Genomic DNA, 21,397 nt, shown 5'->3' on the forward strand with positions numbered 1-21,397 from the left:
CCTGTGAGATGTCTGGTGTCTCAGTGGGTGGCTTTAGGGAAGTACTTAGTAAAAAAAAAAAAAGAGGCAGAGACCAAATCCCCAACATAGGTCTTCTCATTGTCTAATCAAGTTCATAGACAATGCCAAGATTCCCTGTGGTAATATATACGTTCTTACTGACATGGAACACTGAACCATGCTACAATATTTGGATGACAACCTTTGCAGGGGGTTTATTAGGCACTCCACGTCACATGCAGCCTCAACCCTTTTTTCACCGCAAGAAAGAAGGGGATTTACGTCCCTGTGCTGAATACCACAATATTGATTTCATGTTAAAAAATAGATGCCCCTTACTCCTTATCACCTCCTTACTAGATCAAGTGAGCCCACCTAGATGTATAGATCAAGTTAGATGTTACAGGTACCTACAACTTCATCTGTATCCATGCAGCGAAAAAATTGAAGATGGCATTACACACTAAACACACTAAATACAGTGTATACAAATACATGGTGATGTCGTATGGCTTGTGTATTGCAACTGCCACTTTCCAGCATTGTGTTAATGATATTTGCCATGATATAATCGATCGATACGTAGTGGTGTATCTGAATAATGTATCAATCTATTTGGAAGATCCAGTCATCCATATCCAACATGTCAGTACCGTCCTAGAGATCTTGCGTGAACAATGTTTGTAGGCCTAATTGGAAAAAATGTAATTTTCATGTAACATCAATTGAGTTTTTGGGGTATATGTTAAGTCAACAAGGGAGTTCACATGGATGACAGGAATATCATGGCTGTTCTAGACTGGCCGCCACCCACCACTGGAAAAAACCTTCAGGGTTTTCTTGGGTTTTCCAATTTCTACCGACGGTTCATTTGTAATTTTCTCCTCTTGCAGAGCCCATTGCACATTTTACCAAACCATATGTCCGTTATGAGTGTTCTCTGTGAGAAACCTGAGGTTATTAAACCGAGTAAACCATTAGAATTCTTTATTCAGGTGGACAGGGAAGGGCTGGCACTCTCAGATCCCAACGCTGAGGGTGGACGAGTGAGGGAGGATCACCTGGATAGGGGAACCTGGGGCTATTCTCATGGAAATGCCACAGGTGAGACGTGGTATATAACGAGGAAGAAGGTGAGGAGGACGGCGTCCCTTCAGTTTTTGTAGGCTGTAACACATATACCTCCCTTCCTCCCAATGAATCTCCCTTGCCTAAATCCATCAACCCCTCCTTATATGGTAAATCCCCTAGGAACCTAAACCCCACTGCACTTGGAAACAATGTCTCCCAGAATCCCTGTTTTCCTGTGTCCTACCAAAATACTCCCAGTCATTCTCCTTCCGGTCCCTCTGGTTATTTTTTCCTGAACTCCCAATCTACTCTGACAACACCTATTCGTCCCCCCCTATTCATTTCACAAAACCTACCAAACTCACCCTTCCAAATTCATCTACCCCCATAGGACGAAAAATATATTTTCTCATGGCACTGTTTCCCCAGCCTACCCAGTAGGATACTCTAACCCCCGGGCCCCTTTTCCAACACAAACACCTTTTAACACCGTAGAAAACAACGGGCTGACACTAGAGTCGTTTGCCTGACATACCCTGACAAAAGGGTCAGGCAAAGTCAGGCAACTGACAGGAATCATGCATACCTGACGGCCCTTTCTCTTGCCCACAGGGATAAAAGATGGAGCGTGAGAGCACACTACGAGCAAGGCAGACTGCAAAACGACACAGCTATCCCAGTATGCCAATTCAAGCAGAGGAGAATGGCAGCGAGAACTGAAGGGGCAACAAGGAGAGAAGTGACCTTTCCCTTTGCGACCCTGACCAGCAAATCCTCCATGAAAGGAATCATAAAGCCACGAACAATAGCTAGCTTTTGTTGCAGCCGATGTCCATGGTACACAAAGCCCTCCTACACTGATAATCAGGACAGGGAGAGACACCTGCTTCCGTGGTACTGGTCTTGACTCCAGAGACAAGAAAAGCCAAGAGGTTCATCATAGCCGGTGAGCCGAGAGGAGAACCGATAAGAAACAAAACTGTGTTGAACGAAAGTTCCAATGACAAATTGAGGGAAGATCAAATAACTTTTAACTACTAAGGGGGAAACCAGCTGCAGACAGGTACGGCACCATATTGGTATTCACTCAAGAGAGGCTGGCTAATTCCATATTGTTGAAACTACTGATACCAGAAGGCCTTGGGAAAGCCACAAGGGAAAGGTCCAAGTGGTCATAAAGATGACTAGAAAAATCCTTGGTACAGCTGAAGTCTTTGACCGACAAGTAATGGAAAAGCTAAGGGAGATGAATCCTACATAGTGATAAAGGAAATGGAACATTGTGTTGGCAAGAGTGGACCCGACGGAGGGATGCCGACAAAAAAGGTTGAAGCATGATTCCCAAATTCACATTTTGGTGACAAGAGTGAACCCGACAGAAGGATGTCCACAGTGGATTGTTTAAAAAGACAAGACTTGTGAATGCAAAAGGTGAAATGGTTTTGGACACTAAGCCATAGTGAACCCGACAGAGGGAGGCAAACATTTTAGCTAGGTCTGGTCCTGGAAGAGAGGGATCCATAGGTGAGACCCCATCGCCCAATGACACGTGAACTCTAGAAGGGTCTGATCCCGGAAGAGGGGTATCCTGGGGTGAAAAGCCATCACCCAATGGCACATGAATGTAGCAGATGTTATCTTTTTAAATGCAAGCCATAGTGAACCCGACGGAGGGAGGCCGACATTTGAGAGGGGTCTGAGCTCGGAAGAGGGAGACCCAGGGGTGAAGAACCATCACCCTAGTGCAATCAGAAAGGAACGTATGTTTATTATGTTGAACCTATCAGGTCCTCAGAAGCAAGAAACATAACCACCGAAGGTCCTGATATCGCTAAGAAATGTTGAGGATGTTAGTCTGGAAGAGGGGGGTCAGAGGGTGAAAAGTCATCACCCAACGTACATGTGTAAGGGAACTTTTTGTTTGTTATTTTGAACACATCAGCTCCTCATATGAAAAAGCCTTTTTGTAGAAAAGAGACTTAACCACCAAAGGTCCTGATACCTGGGAACTGGACTTTAGTATCGTGCTGGGAAAGCTTGAGCATGTTCTGTGCTCCAGAGTCGCGCCTTGTCCCGTGCTCAAAACATGAGGAAGGAAGACCCCCGGCTACCACATCCTGAGTTATCATTTGTGAACCCTATCCCACACTCATTTGTATTTAGTTGTACAGATTGGCAAAAGTTTTTTTTTTTTTTTATAGTGTAATCCCTTTTATTTGACAAGACGCCACTAGGACTGCATTATTATTATTTGATGGTCGTAGGTTGCGCCCATCTAGGTTTAGATTAGGCGTTTTTCCAACCTGCATATACAGTTTAATAAACACCCTTGAACTATGATCAATTGTGTCTGTCTTTACTGTTGAGTTCCTTACATCTCTTCACTCTCATAAAACTGCATTCACCACAGTGCCTGTTTTGGCACACCCCGATCAAAGAAAACCATTCATGGTGGAGGCGGATGCCTCTTCTATAGCCGTAGGAGCAGTGTTGTCCCAAAGCAGTATGGATACAGGTGAGTTGCACCCAGTAGCATACCTTTCTCGTAAGCTCAGTCACACTGAGGTGAATTATGCCTGCTCCAAGAAAAACAAAATCAAACTTCCGCAACCACCTAACTTAAACAAAAACTCCTTTTATCTGGAGCTGTAACCTCCAGATCTTGAGACTGGCACTGAAGCAAAAATCTGTATGCTCGAGCCTGCCATCTTGACTTACACCATACTAACAATCTAAATGGGTTACCACCCGGAGACGTATACCAACGCCACACACCTGGAAAAATATACGAACACCACACCAAGTGGATAAGTATACCAACACAACATCTACGTTCAGCTTGTTGTTCTAATGCTCACCAAGCCAGAGGTATTTGTTTTTGTCCACCTACTATTCCATGATCACTTTCCATTCCGGGATCGCACATACCAAAGCAGATCCCCTTTCTAGATCCCTTGATCCTGAACACATCAAGAAAAAGGTTGATCATCCCATTCTGGATCCCTAACGTGTCATTTGTCTCTGTTCCGCTCCTATGCCATTTTTGGGTCAGATCAAATGATGGGTTTTGAAATCCTTCAGGGATCGGTTAGTGATTAGATTATCGATGAGGGCCAGCATTATTTTATTCTCCCAGGATGGTGTTAGTGCACTGTGGGGTCACATACATTTGCGGAATTGACAAGGGACTGCAATTGGGGGTGAGTAATGCTCACATGCCCCACAGAATCATCCTGGCAATCAGTCTGAGTAATCGAGGCAGCAGAACCTAAAGTGATATTGTCTCCAGAAATAGTGGTATTTAACAGAGGTAATTGCAGCGTATTTAGTAAACCTTTGTCCATTAGCACTCCATCAGAATGATATACTACAAAGTATTTACGTTAATCATTTTACTTTCATGTGGAGAATCAAGTGGTGTAGTGGAACTACTAAGATGTGCAGGCACCGAGAAAGAAGACTTTTGGCAAGGATCCCGAACATGTCTAGTAGTATGAGCCTCTCACAGCAGGAGGGAGCGAGAATTAGAACCGAGGCCGTGGGAGGACCCAAGGTATCTATCCACCGTTAATGAGTCAACAATGGGCTCAGTCAGTTTGCTGCCCAAACAAGCGAGCAGAGAAGTATGGCATCTAGATGAGGACTAAGATGGATGATTCCTTCTACCATGGGCGAGAAAAAGGTTGTAATTTTAGAGTCAGAGCTAGACACAAATGACAAAGTTTTGGAAGATCTAGGTTTGCGATGGTCATATTTATGTTCAGCAGAAGGTTTTATCAAAGGAGGGATGAAGGAAAGGCTTACCAGGTTTCCAGCTTGTTCAAGGACCTCTGCAACTGAGTCGCTACCCAAGAGAACCGCCGTAGTTGCCACAGACACAGCCGCAGCCGATCTGACTTATTTTGTGCTGTTCAATGGCTTGACCGTGACGCAATTTGCACGCTTTGTGCATGCGTCGATGCCACGCCGCTGTAGTGTGCAGAGTCTGCTTTTATAGAAAATGTTAACGCAGTTCATGGGCCAAGTGGGCCAGCATTCATTGAAAGAGAAAGGAGCCTCCCAGCAGTCCAGAGTGTGCAACCAGGCAAGATAAATTGATGAAGGCTCTAACATTTCTGATACCACTATTTTCGTTCCTTTCAGTATGATTCTTTTGGGTAACACTCCCCACCTGCATAATCCCTTTAATTTCCAACATATGCTTGTGAAGCGTAAATATTATCGACACGCTAGCTCCATTGGAAATGATTTCCTGTACCAGTTTTTATAAAGCTATCATGTTGTGTCTCCCTTTGTATTCTACTATTATGGCTCTGTGTAATGTGTTCACGCATGCTTCAGACTCGGTTTCTTATTCTCTCCTCAGCCAGTGTGACCTGTCTCTGATGCCTTGAAAAACTGTCTGGGTTTTTGTGACTGCAGGCAATATGCCTCTCCATAATGATGGTGTTGCAAAGGAAGCATCGATCTCTCTATTCTTGGTATGAATGGATGAGCAGCTATGCACAGGTCGAAGTAGTTGCACCACAGTATTAATCCACTGCTCTTGCTGTATGAGAGTTGCACTTCTAGGTGTGCACAACTTGTGCAGACAACTGTTGCTACAGCTCCACCTTAATTCACCTGAATTATGGTCAAGCCCTGTACAACTGGGCTCAAATGTACAAGAGATGTTATTTTCTTGTCTGCTTCAATGGATGCTAGTGTTATGATGTTACTCAGAGCAACCTTTTTCAGGGACGTCATTTCACCAAACTTCCAGGGGTAGTGGAAGTGACATCACACGACCCTTGACTTCCCCAATGACATCACAGGAAATTATGTCATTTGACCCCACCCCCACTCGACATCACAGGACGTGGGGGCACACGACCTTTCGCCACTTGATATTACAGGAAGTGGCACCATATGCTTTCATACCCAACTCAAATGACACTTTGCACAACAAGTTTGCCATGCTAGTTCAATTCCATTACTGGCAACTGATAGTTATTGTTGCCTATTGGATATTCGTGGGCCTATTTTATTTACTACATTTATATTAGATGTTTTCAACATTGTAAATGAATGAAAGGTGACAATGTTTCTCAGAATGTGGTTGTTTAAGTATTTTACGTGAATGTAATATGAATAGTCATGTTTATGCTTTTTTTGTTGCAAACTAAGCAGCAAGTTAATAATAATAATTAGGAAAATCAAAGCAGCACAACATATTGAATTGGATCTTTTGCAAACTTGCCAAAAACAAGTTATTAATCAAGTGTAAAAGGGCTACTTTATCCCGTCCAAAGGGTATAATCTGCATTTGTGGTGTCTGGGCAAATCCTGCCAAGATGCTAAGGTACTCGAGGTACCCCTGAACCCCAGCACACTTTTCTTGTGACCAGTCATGCAAAACAGAGAGTTGATTTTTCAACTAAATGTAGTGGATATGTTTGGCATTTGTGAGCACACAGGGGAACAGGGACCCTGAGAGTTTCTGGCCCCACCTACTGTGAGCCCAGGCGAGAGTGGCAGTTGTGTCAAGTTCTGTTGATCCTGCCGACAGCCCACAAAAAACTCTCCTGCAAAATTCGGCACAGACGGAACGAAACGATGGACCAACAAGGAAGATGGGATCTTGACCCACTGAAGGCAGAAAGAGCCTGTGATGAGCTGGGAGGGAGAGCCGCGGTGCAGATTGCAGAAGAGAGGGGTGATGATACCTGTGACAGAAGCGAGAGGCGGGCGAGGAGGGACAGGAATGGTGAGAGAGAGAAGTGGGAGGGGGGAGTGGAAGAGAGAAAGGAGTTGAGGAGACTGCCAGCGAGGGAAACAGAGGGTGTGTGTGCGTGAGAGAGTTAGTGAATGAGAGAGAGTGAGAGAGCGAGACAGGACGGACAGAGAGGGTGGGCTGCAGAGAGATGGTGGGAGAGAGATAAAAGTCTAAGGGGGAGGGCAGGAGAGAGAGGGATGGGGCGAGAGAGATAGAATGGGAGAAAGTGGCAGAAGGAGAGAGGTTTGTATGCCACCAGATGGGGTATAGGCCGCATACGTGGGAGAGAGAATTATGATGTGAGTGACTGAAGGAAGCATCACTATAGGTGGGTGCTGGAAGGCTGCATGCTGAGCCTGAAACAGAAAGAAGAAAGAGTTACGAAGACATTAGTTGTAGACAGGAAATATGATATCATTGGGTGATAAGAGGTGACATCATACCATCACAAAAGAAGAGGGGAGAGGGAACAATGCTATCACGACGTCACTGGGGAAGAAAGGAATCCTGCTGTCACTGCAGAAGGCAGTACACTGGGGATTTGATTATGGCGGAAGACAATTAACAGAGTCAGCGTTATATCCATACTTCTATTCACTACATGCTGGACTAGTATTTGACATGCGCGATCACAGGGTCCTGACCCCGATATACTCCACATTTTCAAGTTATGGCAAAGACTTCTTACCTCCAGTTCATGTTGACTGCTAGAAAGTGCCTGCAGGGGTTTACGCTGTATGCCCACATGTGCAGGTCTTGAAAGAAGCCAAACTCTACACAGGAGTCTCACCGGCAGGCGTGTTTCGCTCACTTCCAGTCATTTCAAAACAGAATCTCGCTGCACCCCTGCCACACTCACACATTTCCATAACACCTATCACAGAGTTTGCTGAATGTAGTGCTTTTGCATTTGGGCAATAACAAACGTTGGAGCTCCAGTTATTTTTGTTATATATATATATATTTTTTATTTTTTTTAAATACAGGGGTCACAACCCCTGGTGATCCCCAAGTGATGTCCCTGTCCTTTTTTTCCTGAAAACCTCATCTTCACATTCCGTCCATTTCCATGTCAATGCTATCAAACTCCTTACTAAATGTGATGATGAGTTACTAAACCCAGGAACCCTCTCACCTCACTTGCATTTCGCCTAGGGGGCGTGTTGTGCCCATCATGTTCCTTTGCTGGGTCTGGAGATGTTCCATGTGCTGAGAAAATAAAAACTAAGAATTGTAGCTGGGTTATGCATATATGGCATTTCTCCTTGTTTAGGGTCAGCCCGGCCGCTTGTATCATTTAGATGACTTGAACATTTTCAAGTAATTCATAAGAAGCATTCTAAAAAATACCTTTGCAACTGGGAATATGACAAAACGTGCCTGAGACCCACATTAGTACTTAACAGTGGTAATGTTTTGTGTTGGTACTGTCCAATTCCAGCTAATGATATCCTGCTCTTAAGTCCAGTTTTGAGAAGATGCAGGGGCCGTATTGGTCTGTGTTTATAGTTTAACTGTTCTTCTGATATGATGTTCTCTCTGAATATCCCGATTAGGCCACTCTATGTCAACACATAGCCATATCTCTCCAGGTTATTTTAGCTTGCTGGTAATGACAGTTGGTGGTATCAATGCTATTGTCCCGGATACCTTTTCAACTACATCCATTTCTTAAAGTCTATTTAGAACTGTCTCCACTTTCTTCCATTGCATGAATCTTATGCATCTATGCAGTATTGACCAGGTTGTATTTTTGTTTAATGTTAAGTGTTAATTATTAGCCGAAACACATGACAATTCCTTTGCATAGGGCCTGGTATTGCTGTTTATACTTCCTAATATCTTTTCCTAGAACTAGCAAGTTTAATTCCTTTGCTCTACTATAGCTGAGAAAAATATGTCCTCGTTTCACTGTGACATATAAAGTGACTGGCTTGTTTGCTTTTGACATTCCAACTCTTCTTGCAAGTCTCCAAAACAGGGCCAATGGTTTCTTACTTCTGAAAGTAAAGGCTGTCATGTTATCCTTCCACTGTCTCGCTGTTAGTGCCATTTAGTGCACATTTGTTGTGCTGCATCAATGTCTTTTGATTAATTGGCGCATTGAGGGCTTACATCTTCATGGTCGTCACCTGATTCAGTTTCACGGTGATGCCAAACACAATTGCCCTTTTGTCCCCAGGTCTACGGCTGGAATGTAGAGATATGTCTTTCTGGGTTTCGTCGCGTGTTCCATATTCGCTTTTGTTGTTGTCATCATTGATATTGTTCATGAGGAGTAACAATTGTACCCATGACAGGCCTCCACCCAACCCAATGCGAGGTCATCAACTTTAGACGTAATTGCTGTTCAATTTCCTGGCTCTATTGAAGTGAGTTCCCAGCACATTAGAGTGTAAGTGGTCCCCTGATGAAGATGTGGTGAAACCACACCCATAAGTCAAAACCAGTGGGTCCTGAAATGTGATTCTGTTGCATTTAACTGCCATCAAGATCTACTCCAAATAAAAGACAACATGCATATACCTCTTTGAATACTGTGCATTAATTTGTGTTGTTATTAAATGTCATCTTTGATATCTGTGCAAGTATGATTGGAGAAGTATGGTTGCTGAATGAATGAGCTCCAATTTCTGAGTGGGAATGATTGACCTCATTCGCATTTTTATAGATGTGATTTTACCTTCAATTCTGTTTTTCTTGCTTTTGATTTATTCATGATTGATTTTCATTAACAATTTTTGTATCATCTTAAATACATATTTTTGATACAGATGTATAAAATGATGTCCTCTGGGCCTTCATTCTGCTCATATAGATGTGGTAATTCCCTGTTCCAGAGTGCGGGGGTTACCTGCTCTTCAGCATAATCGTTCAGTCAGTGGCATGGCCTCCACTGTTGGGACATTTGTCTCTCGCATATTGGACCACTGCAGCACATTATTGCACATGATGCTGTTTCCCACACTTGCGGCAATGCTCATTTTGTGCTGGGCATCGACCGGAGTGTGGGCACCAGAGTACATGCATGTGAAATGCCCCTCTTCATCTCATGCAGTACTGATTGGCTGCGGTGTTCCACTGTGTTCCTTTCCTCTCTTCTGGAATAGGTTCACCTTTGCCGTGTACTGATGCAAGTGGTGTAGTTGTTCTTCTTCCCCAACTAAAACATGAACACCATAAATCGACCAATAGTAGCTAATATCACCATCTCTGAAGGCAAACTCACTCAGTGTACTAACTAGAGGTCAGGTGTTGTCAAATGACTATCTTGGCTGTCCCGCTCAACTGTCAATAAGGCTATACTGCTAACGGCAGGGACTTACAGGTTGTATACAGGGATTGTCTTTGCGGATCACACTGCACACATAATACTACTGTACAGATGAAGCTGAAGTGTAGTTGTGAATTGGTTCTCCATCAGGATAAGGAGATGTTCCCTGCATTTCATGTTTTTGCCAATTGATGAAATGATAAAGAAATGGTTAGTTTCCATCATACAAAATCAATTCTCTGCCACCTATGAACCGGCCACTTACGTGCACAGCGCCACAATGAATTATCCACTAAATGTCACTGCGGACCGTGTGTTGCAGAATGGGCTCTCGTAAAACCTACTGGAGCCTTCTCTATCGACCTTTGCAAGGCGTGGGATGTGGCAGGCTGTATGGATTGGTCTGTGCAAAGTGAGTTCTGCGAGATTGGATCGCTCGGCTGTGAATGTCTTTTTTGTTTTGTTCCCAGAAGAACAACAGACAACAAAAGGCAGCCAAGCAGCGCTCCTCTGCCTGTGGGTGTCCCAGCCCAAGGAACAGGCGACCGTAGCTGCTGTGCAAGGCGCTCAGGTGCGCCCTTGTACTTGATGAATCTGTCCATCAGCCGAAAAGACGGCGCCCCCGAAGGGACATTTATCGGCAAGCAGGAAGGCGAAGTGCAAAGGTTATTTACTGCTCAATAATTCTCAATTAGCTAAGACAATGCCACGCACACAAATTGATTAAGCCAGGAGATTGTTCACTGAAGGCCTTTTTAATTGTAAAACGATCGGAAAGAGGCGCTTATAGTGATATATTTTCTTCTCAAGGAAATGGTTCTGCTAAACGCGGTTTAATTGTTCTTTCCTTTAGTAGCTATTGATTTTTCAAAATATATACCAAAAATACAATCTAAATGCCCCCGTCCTAATGCCTTTTGTTTGACTACAGGAAAAGCTTGTGGCAGATCATACGATCCACTGCATACAGAGCCCTGTAACTTTTCACTCTCCTTATACTTTGCACTACAATTCCCTTCAACCGTAGACAGCTTATTTAATGACAAGGAATCATGGGATTCGTATTCCTAAACATCTGCAAATCTGCAAGTTGCAAACTTCGCAAATGTTTAAGTGGCATTCAGCTCCCTGTAGAAGACAATCCATCAATAGTCTTTTATTCAGCATTTGCCACCATAAAGGTTCATAATAAGTAATTAACAAGTTGATATAATTAACATTAGATATTAAAACACTGGCCATAGATGCAGATTGAAACGATTGTGCTTCACTCTTATCAATACATATTATATAGAATATAAATCTGCAACCAACAATAAAAGTTATTAGGAGTAAAGTGCAATTGGCAGGAAGAAATAACCACAGTCAAAGAGGATTAAGTGTAAAATGTAGCTTGACTTAGTGTGAGGAATTCGACCATCCGCCTGGGGAGAGTGCGCCCACCTGGACTTTTTGATTTCTTAGATAAATAAAAATGAATGATGGGAGACTAACTTCTGAGAAATGAGTGCGGCCATACCGCACCCATTTCATCTGCTTCCCCAACCAAAATCATAGTCACATGTACTACGGGAAGACACAGCCTACAGGCGCTGTCGTCCCCTGTCATATTCAGCGGAAATGTTTCCAAAACATTCCAAGAAGGGGAAGGTACACCTTCCTCCAGCCAAGAACAGACTCAGTTTAATATCAAAGGCTCCATGGATCTGCATTCCTTTTTGTTCTCCGGCTGGTGACAGTGCTTAATAATGAGACATCATCTGAAGACTCATTTGGACCCGAGCTGAAGGTACAGTCTGCCTTGCATTTTCCGCCAGGGAAGAAAGGCCAGGTGTTCCAAGAAGGAAGCAAAATCCCTCCCGATAACATCTCCCATGGAACAGAGGGAGACACCAGACTCAGAGGACCCATCCAGCACCTCCAGAACCAGTACCCAGACAGCACACAATGTGCCATGCTAGGTTCTGTCAGCAAGCTTCCTAGGTGGGAAGTGCCAGAGAGTATCTGAACTAAGGACAAGGGAACTGCCTGCAAACACTCTCCTGAGCATTGGGCCATCCACCTTGAAAGGAGATGAGCCCTGCGAAGAAGCCAGGAGGAGTGCCACACAAGCACAATCCAGTGTTCATCTTTTAAGGACATATTTGATACAGTCGATTCCTTGAACCACATCCGGCTGCTCCATTGACTTTTGTCATGCTGCAGTCACCAGAGCTGTCCCAGACACCTTGACCAGCATTCCAGATCCACCAGCCAGCACAGAGACAATGATTCTTGGGCTGAGCCGGTGGGCCGGACAGCCTTCAGACGTCTGTCCAGCCTCGCTTGCTGAACTGCCTGCAGCCTGGTACCCGGAGCTGTCTCCCACCACTAACTCTGTCTCAAGGGCTGCCAAGCTACCTGGAACTGCCTCAACGCTGTTGAGCACCAAGAACTTCTTCGGCACCAGGTACATTGTTGTTCTGACCCTGGTACTTGTCTGAGGCCCCTAGAGACCATTATGACCCTTTGCCCCTTTGGTGCTGCAACCGAATAACATTGAACTGTAAGACTGATTATTTTACCAACTACCCTCCTGTCAGTATCAGGAGTGCATCCCTTTCCTTTGTGAAACTGTCTGTCCTCTGTGTTTCATTTACAGGGTGGGTCGTATTCGTAGTTTGCTAGAATTGTCTGTTATAGTAATAATAAAGTAGATATTTGTATAAAACCTTGACTGGACAGTCCCTTTTATCATTGGGTAATAATTGTATTTTTGCTGTGCTGCAACTTCCCAACGATGAACGACCTTGCGGAGATAAGCCTGCTGTTGCGTCCATGTTACCAAAATTGGACAAGGAAGTCGCATAATTCACTTGTATTCCAATCTGTTCGGACCCCTTCTGGTGTACTAGAGGTATGGGCATTATCAATGGTTTAGAAACCGATATTCATCCCTGGACCACTGGTGCAATGGAAGTTGATTTGTCACATTGGTGGCAAGCGGTCAGATCAGTTGAAGCCTTGTGCACAGCTTAGTCACACAACAATAAAAGTACTGTTGCAGGCAACGTTTAGTCACTGCTAGGTAATAGTAATAGTCGTGGAGCTTTACATAGAGACTATAAAAGGCATGACCAAGGATGTCCTGCGCGTCTTATATCAAGAGAACGCACCTCCCCACAGCACTAAGGTTAATAAACCTGAGTTACTGACCAGCCTCCAAGCTTGGGTAGAAGCGAGGGCGATTGAGGAGAAGACCTCCAGGGGACGGGCTAGGCCTTGTGTACCCGGACGGACAAGACCTTTCGGAGGAGGTCATCCTGCAGAGGGGCAAGTGTGGTTTCTCAACACTCGAGAGTCTCAGTGAGGATAAGGGCTAGTGTGGCATCCCACAGGCCCCAGGCCTCAGCACAGTCTCTAAATGGCCCAGTATTTGTTCCGGCTGTTAATGAGGTAACGGCTAGAAAGCTCTTGCTTGAGGACCGGAGACTAGTGCTAGAGGAACAGAACCAGCGGGACAAGGTCACCAAGGAGAGCTGCGCAAGCTGGTGCTTGAAGAGCAGGAAGAGGCCAACAGATCTGCCTCTAGCGAAAACAGCAGTAGTGGCTCAAACCAGAGTGCCTTGGATAAGCCCTGATAGCACATCCCCAAAGATTTAGTACAGGCTTATGAAGTGGGGAAGGATATATTTTTTTATTTTATTTGTATTCTTTTTTTATTTGCATTTTTATGTTAAAATAAACATTTTAGCTAAATCAAAACGGTCATGCATCCTTCATCCATCTTTGATTAAGTCCTCAACCATCATCTTTCCTTGGTCCAACATTTCAGTAAGACGCTAAAGGCTGAGTCCAGTAAGAGCCATTCGTCTGGGTGTTCTTCAATAAGCTTAGCCATATATCTGGGTCGGCAGGATCTAATACACCGTTAGAATTTCTCCAAAGCTGGTTCGAGCACCTTCCAATAATATTGAACCGTGGCTATAAGAAAAGTTGTTTGTACACCGCCAATTATCCGTTGCCACCAGTCATCTGCTGAAAGCGGCCGAAATTTCTCAGTAAACCATCCAAAGTGCTCCACTCGTTTCTGAGTGAAGTAAGGACAGACTGTAAATAGATGATAGAGGCTTTCTTTCATCTTTGCTTGTTTACAGAATCTACAGTCTGCTGTTCCTTTATTAAGTGTAGATCTTGCGGCAATGATTTCATTAGTTCGACACAGGTTGAGTCGCAGCCTCATGAAGGCAAACCTCATTTTCAGATTTGGGCATGTCTGCAAGTACGGCTGGATCATGCCTTGTTTCCTTACTTCCTTTGCCAGCTGTGTGTGCAACGTTAGCTTCCCAACTTCATCCAAAGTGTTGATCCAGTTTGCTTCAAATAATTTTGTTTTCACCCTAGTTGGGTTAGTTATCAAATCATCAAACAAGCAGGTTATGTCTTCCAGAAGTTTGGCGCCATAGTTTCCCCAGCTGGTCAGATATTTAGTGGAGTTGGATCCAAGGGCCTTCCTGATCCCATCAATCAGGTAGGGGGGATTTGGACACCTACATTTACGAAGCAGACTCAACACTTTCCAATCAGCAGCTGATTTAAGTGATCGCAAGTCCAGTAGTTTCCTCACCACCTGGATAGGAATCGATCGTGGCAGCCCCAGCACTTTCTTCCAAATGCACCCTCCATACGGATTCAAAGTATGGGTGGCAGATCTGCAAAACACTCAGCCCTGTATGTTAGAACTGGGACAACTTTCGCAGTATAGAAATTGCTTAAGGTTTTCAGGGAGAATTTGCAGTATTTCCTCTTCCATATTAATGCCTGTGCGCCTAGCATGTCGGTCTTCTTAAGATGTTGCAAAAATGACGGGTGGTAATCCAAATCCCTAGGTATTTGAAACTGTTGGTCTGTTCAATTTCTATGTTGTTCAAGAACCAACAATGTGTTTTATTGGATCTTAACTGCCGTACTTTACCTAGTTGTATGATCTTTGTTTTTTTACTATTTATCTCCAGGTCGTTTATTTTCACATATTCTTGGAGTAGATTCAATGGCCTTTGCAGCCCCACTGGTGTATGATCCATCAGGACCAGATCGTCCACGTGTAAAAGATGGGTTATTCTAATGTGTCCTATCTTTGGTGGGAAATTTATGCAGGCATTCATAAAGTCTCCCAGATCAGCGATATAGAAGTTATATAGAGGGGGTGCCAAAGCACACCCCTGCTTCACCCCTCTGTATGCAGGAATTTCCTCGATCATGTCGCCTTTCCTGGATAGGCGAATAAGTACTAAGGTGTCTGTATCTAGGCTTTTTATCTTCTCTAAGAGATCCGGTGGACATTCTTTAGCAGCCAATTTATGCCATAGATGGTCTCAATTCAGACTGTCAAATGCCTTTGTGAAATCTACAAAAGCCACATAGATTCTGATTCTGATATTTGTCTCTCTCGCTTTATGTTTCAGTAGATTTATCAGCAAAGCCGGTGGAGTGGTGCCTAGGCCTTTTACAAACCCTGCTTGAAACTGGTCGTTCAGACCTTTTCCATGGGTCCAGGTAGACAGCCTTTTGAGTAATAAGGTGGCATATAATTTCCCCAGCACATCTAACAGTGCTATGGGTCGATAGTTTGCTGGATCCGAATAGCTGCCATTTTTAAAGATCGGAATAGTGTTCGCTGTTTTCCATGAAGGAGGAATGGATTCAGACTTTAGTATATTTTTAAGCACCAAATTCAGGTTCCGAGCCCATTGATCTGGGTTCTCTTTTAGGATGATGTATGATAAGCCATCAGGGCCGGGGGTCCTCGAAATATTCAGACCCTTGATTAATGTTATTAGGTTGTCCAGATGGTACGGCAGGGCCCATGTAGAAGTTGCCTTTACCGTGTATGCGTGTGTACCTCCATGTAAGATTTTAAAAAATACAGCCCACACTGCCTCCGACACACAGTTTCTCTGTAATGATGTTTGGTTCTGATTCAGAGACCTTATCAGAGACCAAGTTTCAGCTGAGGATTTGTTCTTCAGAGCTCGTAACATCAATTCCGCGTCATTTTGGTATAAGATGCATGTATGGCTTATGCACCATTATTTATGGGGAAAGCTTATACTGCTTACGAAGAAGCAATGTCAGTTCTTTTCTTCACCAACGGTTCGTCATAGGCATGCAGTTGTGGCTTTATCTTGGCCAGCGCTTTATTTGCTTTCCAATAAGTCTGAAGAATGGTGGTTTAGTCAATGAGGTTCTCGGTCTCAGTCGAGGGCCTATCCTTTATCTGTTTTGACAGTGATTTCAAAATTTGCGTGACAATGTAGGTATTCAGTTTTAGATGATTGCCACTGTTTGTCACTTCCAATTGCACTTTGGATTCCGGCTTTGAGCTTGTTCGATCTCCATGCCAGATGAGTTTTAGCCAGTTATGGTCCCTTTTCTCGGAGATCACCACATTCAGATGTTCCATGTTCTTTACTAAATTTCTGATACAAAGATGTAATCAATTATTGATGTTGATGACCCTCTTTTCCACTTGGGCAGTCTTATTAGATTCAGTTCATTGTTTCCATTAAGTACGTGTTGGTCACGGCTCAGCATCAGTTCCAGCCAAAAGCTAGTCTAATCGCTATTGATTCCTGACCCTTCCACATTACTCATAACCTGGAGTTGGTTCATGGAGGGATACGTCACATTGAAGTCTCCACGAAGAATGATAGACGAGTTTGACAAGTTATAGGCCTCATCAATGGCAGCTGCCAGGTTGTCCCTCATCTCTATTGGGATAATACCTTTTGCGCTCCAGTAGATGTTAATTAGAATGAGGTGGGCCATCCCGGTGTCTGTCTTCTTTACCCCCAGTTTCCTTCTTAATACTACATAATGCAGATAAGGACTCATCTTTGAATGTTTTATCAATTTATACTGGGAGTTGTTATTAACCAGAATTAGAAGGCCGGCGCAGGGTCGGCAAGTAGGCCCTTGATTCGCCGGGTTTAAAAATATTGAGAAGCCATCTAAGGATGGTTCCAGCAGTAACCAGGATTCTTGACAGCATTTACTATCCCAATCATCCCAGCAAAGGGCAATGGGTTCCAGTAAATGCAAAAATCCTCTTGTATTCCAAGATAAAAGGAAAACCCTTTTGATCAGGGATCTTCTTGGTGGTCGTGGTTACTGATTTTGTGTCGGGCCCAAAAGGACATGTGCCAAGCCCATATTGTCTCGGCCATATATCTTTTTGCATGTTGGATCTGTTGCACGGTCCTTTAAGACTTAAGCTTTTTAATGTTCCTAGCCATTTTCATAGATACTTCTTGATCCGATGCTGTGTGTTTTAATGGCCCTAGAGATGTCTGATGACTTGCTTGTCGGGATCTCCCTTCCGGAATTCGTTTGCACTGGGGCACTCCTGATATCTTCGTGGTGTCCCTTGCTTGTGGTTCTTGGGCTAGTTTTACTAGTGTGCTTCCTCGTGGGACTGTGTCCTTAGCTGAAATGTCCGCCTGATCTGTGAGCTCGAAGCCCATGGCTAAGAAGCTTGTGATGGCAGTTAGGAGCAAATCTTTTACTATAAGAGATTTCAGGTGCAGATATGCCAGGTTAGCTTTTGACTCTCTTCTGAACTCAAACAACAAAGACAGATCAATCTGCACACCTGACATTTACGAAAAAGTAATTCATAGGATTATACGCTGAGAATTAGTATTTTTAAGGTGCGGAGGAAATAAATAACAACCCTGGCATATGGGTTGCAAAAACATACAAGATAGATCAAGTTCCCCATTGGATGTCCTTCCATTCCATAAATACAGAAACGTCCACATTACTGAGTCAAATACCATACAAAGTCTACCAGTTTTTATAACCTGTTTGCATCAAAGTTAATCTGAAGCATATCTAATTAACCATAGTCATTATGGATCCAAATAGAAGGAATAGCAACTAATGAACGTGCTGCAACTGGTAACTTGTCATTAAAAGATATACACATAGACATTTCTCATGGTATGTGGTGGCCCTTGGGAATGACCCAGACAGAGAGAAGAGGCAATTTGGGTTGCCTGGGAAACTAGGCATAACAAGTAGGACTCGCGTGGCAGCGTTTCTCTAGCAGTGCCGACGCGAGGAACGATGTTTGCCGTCTATGAAGGTAAGAGTGGCAAGTTATACGTTATTTTATGTCCGTGACCCCGTTTTGAAATTCGAGATCATTAAGACGATCAGGACAAACATAGCTTGGTGTCAAGCGTTGTTAGCAAAAAGCAGGTTTCATTATGATCTATATTTGCAGATTCATCAGTATAACAAAATTAGCCTACAATCCAGGGAGTGCTTTTGCATTTTAGGTTGCATTTTATTTTAACAATGACTCAGTCGCTTTATGATTTGGGACACCCTGATACCGAACTTGTATGTTTTCTAGACAAATGTGTTTTGTCATTTCAGGGATTATCCCATGACGTTTGTTTTGAATTCATTTTGGTAAACTGTTATTTTTTGCTTATTCAAAGGACACTGTTTTGGACTGGGGAAATCTATGATTTTGGCATTAGCACATACCATGAGAAATGTCTATGGGCCTCATTACACGGTAGGCGGTAAGGGCCCCTATGGGGAAAAAATGGGAATGGGGAAGGGCAATGGTGGAAGGGGGAATTACCACCCCGCCAACCTTGGCATTCCAGCCGCAGCAGGTGGATGAGGTACTGTGGGGTGCAGCACTGATGAGTCACTTACCGACACCAGGGACTGATGAAATTTGTGAGTTAACTCCTGAGCAAAGGCCTTATGGTAGCATGAAAGCATGGTAGCATGAAAGCAGCCCTCCTCACAAAGTTTTTGTAAAACCCCAGAACATTATCTCAAGAGATTCAGAGAGCTTGGAAAGAAATGTGGGCAGACATTTTAAGCATTCACACACTTGTCTTTGACATATCTGAGTGGGTAGATGACTGGTGACAAAGTTGACACATTTAAAGGGATGTACAATTTGATTTGCAGTGAGTGTGTGTTTAAAAATTGTGAGGTTGACCTACACCGGAATCTTGTGGACAATACTACCGTAGACCCTAGGGAGCTTGCAAGAGCTGCTGTTAGGTTTGTGAGCACTCGAGCCAGAAAAAGGCCCAGGCAAGCATGCACAAGCTGGAAGAGGAATCAGTGGGAAGCAAGGATGGGAAGGACAAAGGTCCAACCCAAACCTCTTCAAAGTCAAGTCCCCAAAAGAATTAAGGGAAAGCCCCAAACTCTAGTTCATAGGAAATAGGAAAGGGGATTCTGTTTGCAAGGGCTTACCCAAGCAAGCCATAGTGAATATTGTGGGCATGGAGGAGTCCATCATTAGTGTGGGCCTCTTAGAGGAGGATTTTCCACTAGGCCAGGGATTGGCTGAAAGTGGATTTGTTAAACTGAGTGGGAACAGTACCAGATCTCCAGAAGAGACCCCAGTTCCCAATAATACTCAACTCTATCTAGAGCATGTCCACATCAATGGACACAAAACTCCTGCGGTCCGTTACACCACATCTAGCGTCACCTCTGTCACCCGGCAGTGGGTACAGCCAGGCCACTATATTGATGGGCCTGAGTTGTGTGTAAGTGGATTTGATGGTAAGAGTAAGTGCCCCTTGGCGATAGTATAATTCAGCTGGCAAGGTGTAACGACCCAGCACTGTGTAGCGGTGAAAGACTCCTCCCTGTCCCATGTCTGTTGGGTAATGATCTTCCTGATCCCGAAACATTCACAGTGGCTACACGATCGAGGACCAAAGAGATCGCCAGATAGACCATTCTCTCAGAGCCTGAGGGACTGGAGTGCTTCCAGAGGGCGTGTTGTAAGGACCATGGTGGCCGGTAGCACCTAGTCCAGTTTGACAGAATACTGAGTCACCTACTCCTGCGGGAGAGGCATTAGTAGCCACAGAGGACCATTACTTTAGTAGCAGGGGAATCTGTGACTTCAGAGTTGCCTGGTGCAGCACAGGAACCTGAGGTGGGGGACCAGGTGGGCGCAGATCTGAAGGGTCTGCCAAAGCTGGATAAGTATGCATCAATTCGGGGCCCAGATCAGACTGACTTTTACACAGCCCAGAAAGAGTGTCCCACTCTGGCAGGTCTCCGGGAGCAGGCTTAGGGCGAGGCCCCTGGACAGTTCAAAGTGTACTGAGAGGATGGACTCCTGTACAGTGAGCCAAAGGATTCTGAGGACGAGGACACCAGAATGTTGGTGATTCCCCAATGCCACAGAAAGTTCTCTTTGGATTTGGCTCACCAAATTCCTTTTGCGGGTCACTTAGGAGTGACTAAGATTTCAGACCGGTTGCCTGAGCACTTTTACGGGCCGCAGTTTGGTGTAAAAGTTAAGGAATTTGTCTGGTCCTGCCTGACTTGTCAAGCTTCTGGCAAGTCAGGTGGTGCCACAAAGGCCCCCTTAATGCCACTACCCTTAGTTGGTCGGCCCTTTGAGAGTATAGGCATGGATATTGTGGGTACTCTGGGTCCTCAAACCAGCTCAGGGAACAGAAATATCTTGGTAGTGGTGGACCATGCCATAAGATACCGTAAGGCTGTCCCTCTGAGGAACATCAACGCCCTGTGCTTGCGAAGACTCTGATTGGGATATTTCCCCATGTTGGATTCCCCAAGGAAGTAATGTCAGACAGGGGATCAAACTTCATATCAGCATATATGAAGGCTATGTGGGAGAGTGTGGAGTTACCTACCGGTTCTCTACCTCCTTCCATCCACAAACCAATGGGCTTGTTAAGCGGTTCAACACGACTTTGAAAGGCATGATAGGTGGCTTGGGATATTCTCCTTCCGTGCCTTCTGTTCTAACGGCCAATCAGGAGCTGATGAAGCACTGGCACAACCAGAAGGCCACAGGGACAGTCTATTATCTAGTGGGTGAGGATTGTGGTGCCTGTCAAATCCAGCACCATTCAGGACAAGTGGACTGGGCCTTACTGTGTGCTAGAAAAGGTCTGTGAGGTGAATTATTTCATTGACATGAAAGCACCTAAACAGTTGTGCAGGGTCTTTCACGTCAACCGGCTAAAACAGCATTATAGCCGAGATGACTTGGTCGTTGCTTTAGTGACTGATGGAGAGACTTAGGAGGAGGTCGAACCCTTTCCAGACCTCGTGCGCACCGAAGCCATAGATGGGTCAGTTAAAGGTGTCAACCTTACAACAGACCTTTCAGAACACCAACGGACATACTGTTGCTGTTTACTGGGACAGTTTGCTGGTCTGTTTTCTCTGACTCCAGGTCGCGCAGATTGGTGCACCCATGATGTGGTCACTGGACACAGTAAGCCAGT

This window comes from Ambystoma mexicanum, chromosome 2q (assembly GCF_040938575.1).
Source record: "Ambystoma mexicanum isolate Mex_15411 chromosome 2q, UKY_AmexF1_1, whole genome shotgun sequence".
In the NCBI taxonomy this organism is placed as follows: domain Eukaryota; kingdom Metazoa; phylum Chordata; class Amphibia; order Caudata; family Ambystomatidae; genus Ambystoma; species Ambystoma mexicanum.